Raw genomic sequence first — 9,113 nt, 5'->3', positions numbered from 1 at the left:
CTCTTACATTGTTGGTGGGAATGCAAACTAGTACAGCCACTATGGAGAACAGTGTGGAGGTTCCTTAAAAAACTGGAAATAGAACTGCCTTATGACCCAGCAATCCCACTGCTGGGTGTACACAGTGAGGAAACCAGAATTGAAAGAGACATGTATACTCCAATGTTCATCACAGCACTGTTTATAATAGCCAGGACATGGAAGCAACCTAGATGTCCATTGGCAGACGAATGGCTAAGAAAGCTGTGGTACATATACACAACGGAGTATTACTCAGCCATTAAAAAGAATATATTTGAATCAGTTCTAATGAGATGGATGAAACTAGAACCTATTATATGGAGTGAAGTAAGCCAGAAAGAAAAACACCAATATAGTATACTAAGGCATATATATGGAATTTAGAAAGATGGCAATGATAACCTTGTATGCAAGATAGCAAAAGAGTCACAGATGTACAGAACAGTCTTTTGGACTCTGTGGGAGAGGGCGAGGGTGGTGTGATTTGGGAGAATGGCATTGAAACATGTATAATATCATATGTGAAACGAATCGCCAGTCCAGGTTCAATGCATGATACAGGATGCTCGAGGCTGGTGCACTGGGATGACTCAGAGGGATGGTATGGGGAGGGAGGTAGGAGGGGAGTTCAGGATGGGGAACACATGTACATCCGTGGTGGATTCATGTTGATGTATGGCAAAACCAATACAATATTGTAAAGTAATTAGCCTCCAATTAAACAAGTTTATATTAAAAACAAAGCATTTACTGGTATCTACCTTCTTTCCTTCATAAGATCTCTATTTGTATAAAACTTAGTAGTAATAAATATCTTTCATTAATCTTAGTTCAGGGGCAAATGTGTGTGACTGATAGTTCATGGGTATGAAGAGCTTACAATTCAACTACACCTGTGCGTATGTGCTGAGTTGCTTCAGTCATTTCCGACTGTTTGCAATCCTATGGACTGTAACCCACCAAGCTCCTCTGTCCATAGGATTTTCCAGGCAAGAATACTGGAGAGGGTTGCCATTCCCTTCTCCAGGGGATCTTCCTGACACAGGGATCAAACCTCAACTACACATGCTGTTTCCCCTGATGTCAGGCCTATTTTAGTATCTTTCAGTCAATCATTTACTGTTTAAAGACCAGCAACTTGAAATACATGAAGTACAACATGAACCACAGTCAGCTAACAGCTGTATGTCTTCATAATATTTAATCATTTCACCATTATTTGTTTTTCTATTCATTAACTCATGAAAGATTTAATAAGTAAATTAAAAAAATCATAACGGACAACTTGCTTATTTCTACTCCTTGAAATTTCGCTAAAATTACACAAGATTGGAAATGGTATAGGGATTCCTAGGTGGCACAGTGGTAAAAAATCTGCTTGTCAATGGAGGAGACACAAGAGACATGGGTTCAATCCCTGGGTTGGGAAGATTTCCTGGAGAAGGAAATGGCAACCCACTCCAGTAATCTTGCCTGGAAAATTCCATGGACGAGAGGAGTCTCGTGGGCTACACTCCATGGGGTCACAAACAGTCAGATGCTACTGAGCACACATGGAAATGATATAAAGCCAGAAGCACAAAGAGATGGCAGAAGAGAAAACAGCTAACGATATCAACATATTTTTTAAAGATGAATAACAAAGTGTTAAGTGACTTAGCAAAGACCAAGAAGCTGAACTTTAAAGGTCCACAGACCAGAGCCCAGCAAGAAGCTGGGCCCTGAAGATCCTGGAAAATCTTAGATTTGGAGGCACTAGCTACAGAAGAAGGTCATAAGGAATAGGCTTGAAAGTCAAATAGCTTGAAATTCTGTACACAGAGGAGTTAGATTTGCATTCACACATCTTGTTCCCCCCTTCAACTCCACACACCCTTATCTGGGATAATGTCACTAAATGTAGATATTTATTTCAGGGGATTACTTGTAAAGAAACCTCAAGGTTCTCACAAAATCACCCTAGAATGAAACACATCATTTGACAAGCCTTCTTTGTGCCCACAGAGCTCCCAATTCATGTTGAATTAAATGTTAACAGTCTTGATCTGACTTCTACCTAATAGGTCTAGTTCTCAAGTCTTGCTATAGCCTTCTTCTATACTACTCATCCTGGGATTTCCCTCTAGCTCAGATGGTGAAGCATCTGCCTGCAATGCAGGAGGCCTGGGTTTGATCCCTTGGTCAGGAAGATACCCCATAGAAGGAAATGGCAACCCACTCTAGTATTCCTGCTTGGAGAATTCCATGGAGAGAGGAGCCTGGTGGGCTACAGTCCGTGGGATCGCAAAGAGTCAGACATGACTGTGACTAACACACACATACTCCTCATCCAAATGAAACTCCCTGTTTCCCATCACCTCTCTTTACTGGTTAGCGACTCACTTGTCATTTTTAGCCTATTTGTCTTGCGTTAAGTATCCTTTAACTTCCATTCAATCTTAAGAGACCATTCAATTCCCAGCTATTACATGAAGCTCTCTTTTATCTCTCTGATTTGTACTGATGTATGTTCATTAAACTCATATAATTGTCATAGTATTCTTTATTTTGGCCTTGGCTTACCTTGGCTTAATGCTATTTCCTGATTGTCTCAGGTTGTTGTCATTCAGTTGCCAAGTTGTGTCTGACTTTGTGACCTCATGGACTGCAGCATGCCAGGCTCCTCTGTCCTCTACTATCTCTTAGAGTTTGCTCAAATTCATGTCTGTTGAGTCAGTGATGCCATCCAACCATCTCATCCTCTGTTGTCCCCTTCTCCTCCTGCCTTCATTCTTTCCCAGCATCAGGGTCTTTTGCAATGAGTCGGCTCTTTGCACTAGGTGGCCAAAGTATTGGGGCTTCAGGTTCAGCCTCAGTCCTTCCAATGAATATTCAATGTTGATTTCCTTTAGGATTGATCAGTTTGATCTCATATGAGGGCATTTTGTCCTCTAAATTGAATTTTAATCTCCTTGAGGGAAAATCTTTTGGGAGGCATTATTTAGCTTACCACAGTACCATAATTTAAGAATATATTTTAAAAAGCTTCTGGAAATGGGAAAGATGGTCAAGCAATGTAATATGACTAGGATCAGAGCTTGCAACTGCCATACTGAAAAATATGAATAGAAAAGGGGGGAAAGGTTGAACTAGAATTGGATGCCCAAAGTCTCAAGATCTGTACCTCCCCCACTTTCACTGAACATCTGGCTTCACCCAAACAGGAGTGTAAACCAAGAAAGAGGCAGGGATGTGCCCTGAGGGAGAGATGATCCAATTCAAGTGTGAGATAAGGGATGTCCCAGCTGAAGTCTCAGGCAAAGGGAAAAGTCTCAGGATGGCAATTGGGTGGCATATCTAGAGAGCAGTGAGTACAAACTGAAGCACAAGAGACAGAAGAGCTTTACAATGTCAGGGAGGACATCTAAAAATTAAAAGAATTAATAGAGTGCCTGTTTGAACATTTGGAAAATTAGTTAAAGATACGTGGACTGTAAGCTGTTTGAAAAAATCAGGCATGCTCCATGCCAGATGACAAAAAATGGTGCAAGAAAAGGAGTCAAATGTACATTACATATAATTCAATGAATTCAATGATTAATTCAATGATATCAATGAATGATATCGACTTGGTAATAATGCAAGCAGTAGCAACTCTTTACACCAAAAATTACACTGTAAGTATATCACAAAAATAAATGTCAGGAAGTGGAAGTTGTCACATAGGGAGAAATGCAGAAATTGTGCTAATAATCAATAATTTGATAAGGAGCCAAACCAGCTTATTATTTAAAAACATGGAGGTAAATATTAGAAGGAAAAGTCAAAAGATTTTCAAGCTGTTGCCTCTGAAGTGTGGGTCAGGAATTGGAGATGGATGTGACAAGGGGCTGCTCTATTTTGTTGTAAATATTTTAGTACTATTTCATTATTTTCGGCAATGCTCATGGATTCATTTAGAAAATAAAAGCAAAAACAACTCCATAAGCAAATATGAATTCAAACCATGCTATGGCCTGAGGCCATTGTCAGCATAGCAAGTTCTCTGAGCACATGGTGTTTTACATTCCACCGAGTGATCCTGTCCTCAGTGCTGTTGAAGTCTTTGGCTCCAAAAAACTCAGTTTCATAAGATAATGTGTGAACAAATATTTTATAGCCTCACATTCAGAAGGTATTTCTTACTCCAGAAAACAGCCTGCAACTTCCACTGTAGTAATCCACAAAATTGTACAAAAATTATTTAAATCCAAAAATAATCTACAAATTGTGCTGAAGGCAAAGCTTTCCTTCTATTCTCTCTAGTAAAGCACATTTACCAAAGCTTCTGAGAATCAATAAGCTTAACTGATTTAATATTTATAAAATTTTATTGTACATTAAAACAGTTTGGATTGCTATACTAACCTTTGAAGCAATTTTGCCTCCTCTAGTTACACTTCTCTGAAAGTCTTATTCTAACTTCTAGCCTCATGTTATTAATAATAACAACAGCTTAGTGATTATTGAGCATTTATTCCACACCAGACATCATACTAAGAGACATATGTGCATTATCTATGTTCATCCTCACATAGTCCTATAAAGTAAGAATGATTATATTCCAATCCTAAAAACAAAGCTGAAGTTTAGAGGAATTAAACAACTTGCAGTGTCACAAAGATAGTGACAGGCAGAGCTGGGATTTGTGGCCTGGTTGTGTGACTTAGGAGGAGATGATGAAAACTGTATTTACTATTCTATTTTCCCAAGCATTTCAATATCTCCACTGCCTACAACATCAAAATTGAACTCTCCATGACCTATTGGTTTGAAACCTCAGGAGCTCCCTCAGTAAAATCATAAACTGACCCCTGTACACGGAGGGCAAGAGAAATAGAAGAAAAAGGCAGACCACTCCAGATTGATAGATGGTAGGTGTAATAAGAAAGAAAATTTACATAAAAATCTTGTCATGGGCATCCTCAAGATGAGTAGATCTTTAACTCAGCCCACCAGAATCTTAAAAGTTTATGTAAAGGCTTTAGTTGGGTTCAGTCACATATTCTGTCCAGATGGTCTCAGCAACAACATCCTGTTCTCTCAAAGCTTCATCCTTGGAACAGCTCCCACTGTGGGAACGGTGGGCAGGATGTACATTCTAAGGGCAAAGGTGGAATAAGGAACCTCCAATTGACCCAGGGCCAAACTACCAGTCACATCTTCTCCGTGACCTCTTTCAACAGGCCCAACTGCTCTGGTCTGATCTAAATGCTCAACTTCTTTCCAAGGAACCCCATTGATCCAATTTCCCCCACCACACTCATCTTCATCTGTACATAGTTTTAAAAAATTCTGCTCAATAAGAAGCCTCTTTCTTTGTCTGTTCAGCTATTACCCTTACTACAAAGTTCACTTATTACCTGACTGAGCTATTCCATTCCACCATGATGTCTTCACTTTTTTAAATATGCAGCTACCCTCATTTTCTTTACCATCTGATCTACCAGAAAATGTCCATATGATATGTATTATATTATGTATTCAGTGAGCATTTATTCACTTAAACTGGTCAAAATGAAAAATAAGGACTTAGTAAAGCAGTTGAACTCCACTTCCAAAGTCACTAGGTCCAAAATCAGTGAACAGAGTATTTTATGTGTTTTGTTTATTTCGGTCAATAGGGAAGCCCATATATATATATATATGTATAAAATATAGATTAGAATGATCTGATGAAGTTTTTTCAATATAACAATGCCTCCCAAGTTATTATAGAAAACATATTTTAAAATTTAGATCTGCCAAGAACTCATTTCTTGAGACAGGGTTCAAATATCTAGAATTCACTAGGAGTTTCAAAATAAAAAGCACATACCTGAGAACTGAAAGCAGTTTCAGAGTTTACCCAGTCTATCTTCCATACATGAGCTGCAATTCCATTTCCAATATCTTGACATCCTGCCTCTGCTGGCAAGATCATTTCTACTTGCCTAGTCTGTTGTCACATGGTTCTAAGTGCTGATTTTAATTATTAGAAAATGGTCACCATACTTTGTTGTTAGTGACCCTAATGCCATTGCTCTCACATAGAATATTTCTTGAAAGTCGAGTGCTGTTCTCTCACCCCACTTATTGCAAAGCATTGGCAGCACTGGCTGCATGGTAATTTTGCAGGAGACACTGAACATCATGGCATTTATTTGGCTCCTTGGATGACATATTTATTTTAGGAAATGCTTCAGACAATATGATAAAGGTTCCAGACAGAAGGCCCAATGGCTTTCCTTATTGGAAAACAAAGCTTATGTGAGGTCAAAAAAACAGTCAAGATTTCTCTGCAACTGTACTAATGAGAAATGACAAAGGCTGAAATAAATGATTGGAAAATAAATAGCATTGGGAGACTGGTTCAACATCTGATTAAACAGAGTATTTGCTTTACTTTTAGCTGCATATTTCTAGACTACAAATAAAAATACAGTAATTTTATGTAACTGTGAAAAGGTCATCTGGCTAATTTTATTTCAAGCATAAGAAAGTGGGAAGAATACTTAACCTTCATTTGTTGTTAATCATATTGCTTCATAATATGGCTGGAGGGAAAACTTTATCAACCAGGGGAAATACTTTAAAAAAAAAAGTGTTCTTAAAATTACTTGGTATATTTTGACCTTCATCTGTTTTATGTCCCAACATATACCTTTATATTAATGAAAAGGTCATGTTCCAATAATTAGCAGTAACATTTATTTAAAGCATATATTAATGTTCTACAAGATTTATCCAACTCCTGCTAAGTGCAGCAGTGAACATTTTAATTGTGCTGTAAATACCATGTGGAGCAGTAGATTACCCACATGATCAGTTTTGTCTTTCAGCCAGAATTTGCACAATGCTACAAAATGTAAAAACTAAAATTGGCATCATAACTGTTACAGAGTTATTTAGTCACCTTAATTATACTCACCATGCAACTGGCAAACTATATAATTACAATTATTTGGGAGATTGTTTTGCCAAATAGTCTGTTTCAAAGATTACTTCACTTTTCTATCATATTTTATCATAAAGCACAATTGTCTCTTTTCTCTGTGAAGGTTTCAAAACAAGAATGAAAAGTTGGGAAGTCAGAAGGTCTTTTAGAACTCACTGGAGGGTCTCTTTGAGCTGTTTCAGTTGCTGTTGAGTAGTATGAGTCCCTGCCCAGACTAAACACAGTTCTTTTCCAGTGAGACAATGTGTGGCACAGCTTATCAGAAATCATTTCAGAACAAATTGTATCACAATAGCTCTCCACTACATCATTGTGTTGCTTTAAAACACACACACACACACACACACACACACACACACACACACAGAGTACAGTATCGCTCTCCAATCAAAGGAACCAGAGATTCTTGGGGAATAGCCATTTCCATGAATGGTCCAGGAAATATACAAGATGAGGCTGGATTATCTTTTAGTGAGAGAAAATGAGAAGTTACTTGGGGCTGGTGCATGGGGATGACCCAGAAAGATGTTATGGGGAGGGAGGTGGGAGGGGGGTTCATGTTTGGGAATGCATGTAAGAATTAAAGATTTTAAAATTTAGAAAATAAAAAACTAAAAAAAAAATAAAAAAAGAAAAAACACAAAACAACAAAATCAGCACTTCCCATATACCATGTACAAAAGCATTCTCCGTTGTATTATAAACCCTAATGTGGAAGTCAAGATTGAAAAATATTTAGAAATTAATGCAGAAAACTTTTTTGTTACCTTGGAGTAACAAATGATTTTTATTAGATAAGATACAAATACTAACAGAAAACCTAAATAAAAAAAAATAAAAAATAAAAAAAAAATAAAATGGTAAAATACACAACGTGAAGGAAGGATGATGAAGTGACACTGAAGTCAACTGAAAGAGCCCCCAATGGCCAAATTTGGAATAAGTTCAGCAAGAAAATAAATAACATAGTATTGGGATATAACCTAGCATATGAAATGAATACCCATGAATCCATACTGATAGAAATCATTGATTGAATTAGTAAATGAAGGAGAACAGACATATCTCATTTGTAGAATAATTCCAAAACATTAATGCATACATGACACTCTTAAGGTGGTGGAGCACAATTTATAGCTCTTTAAGTCTGGACTGCCCATACTGACTTCCTTCCAAAGAGTGTAACATGGGAAGGGGGAATAGAAGAGTGACTTTTCAGGGGGAAAACCTGCCAAGCACTAGCTCATCCAGGTGGGAAAGATCAAAACTAACAGTGATAAGTGATGTTGATATGATGTAATAAAAATGGTGCTTTACCTCTAGCCCTTCCTCTCCAAAACCATCAGTTCAGTTCAGTTACTCAATCATGTCCGACTCTTTGTGACCCCATGGACTGAAACATGCCAGGTTTCCCTGTCATCACCAACTACCAGAGCTTACTCAAACTCATGTCCGTCAAGTTGGTGATGCCATCCAACCATCTCATCCTGTCATCCTCTTCTCATCCCACCATCAATCTTTCCCAGCATCAGGGTCTTTTCCAATGAGTTGGTTCTTTGCCTCAGGTGGGCCAAGTATTGGAATTTCAGCTTCAACAACAGTCCTTACAATGAATATTCAGGACTGATCTCCTTTAGAATGGACTGGTTTGATCTCCTTGCAGTCCAAGGGACTCTCAAGTCTTCTCCAACACCACAGTTCAAAAGTATCAATTCTTCGGGGCTCAGCTTTCTTAATAGTTCAACTCTCACATCCATACATGACGACTCAAAAAACCATAGCCTTGACTAGACAGACCTTTTTTGGCAAAGTAACATCTCTGCTTTTTAATATGCTGTCTAGTTTGGTCATAGCTTTTCTTCCAAGGAGCGAGCGTCTTTGAATTTAATGGCTGCAGTAACCATCTGCAGTGATTTGGGAGCCCCTCAAAATAGTCTCTCACTTTTTCCATTGTTTCCCCATCTATTTGCCATGAAGTGATAGGACCAGATGCCGTGATATTAGTTTTCTGAATGTTGAGTTTTAAGCAAATGTTTTCACTCTCTTCTTTCACTTTCTTCAAGAGCTTCTAACCCTAGTTTAATCATGGGAAAACATCAGACAAATCCCAACTGAAGGACAGTCTACAGAATACCTG

This window comes from Ovis canadensis, chromosome X, assembly GCF_042477335.2.
Source record: "Ovis canadensis isolate MfBH-ARS-UI-01 breed Bighorn chromosome X, ARS-UI_OviCan_v2, whole genome shotgun sequence".
NCBI lineage: Eukaryota > Metazoa > Chordata > Mammalia > Artiodactyla > Bovidae > Ovis > Ovis canadensis.
This window is presented reverse-complemented; position numbering follows the sequence as displayed.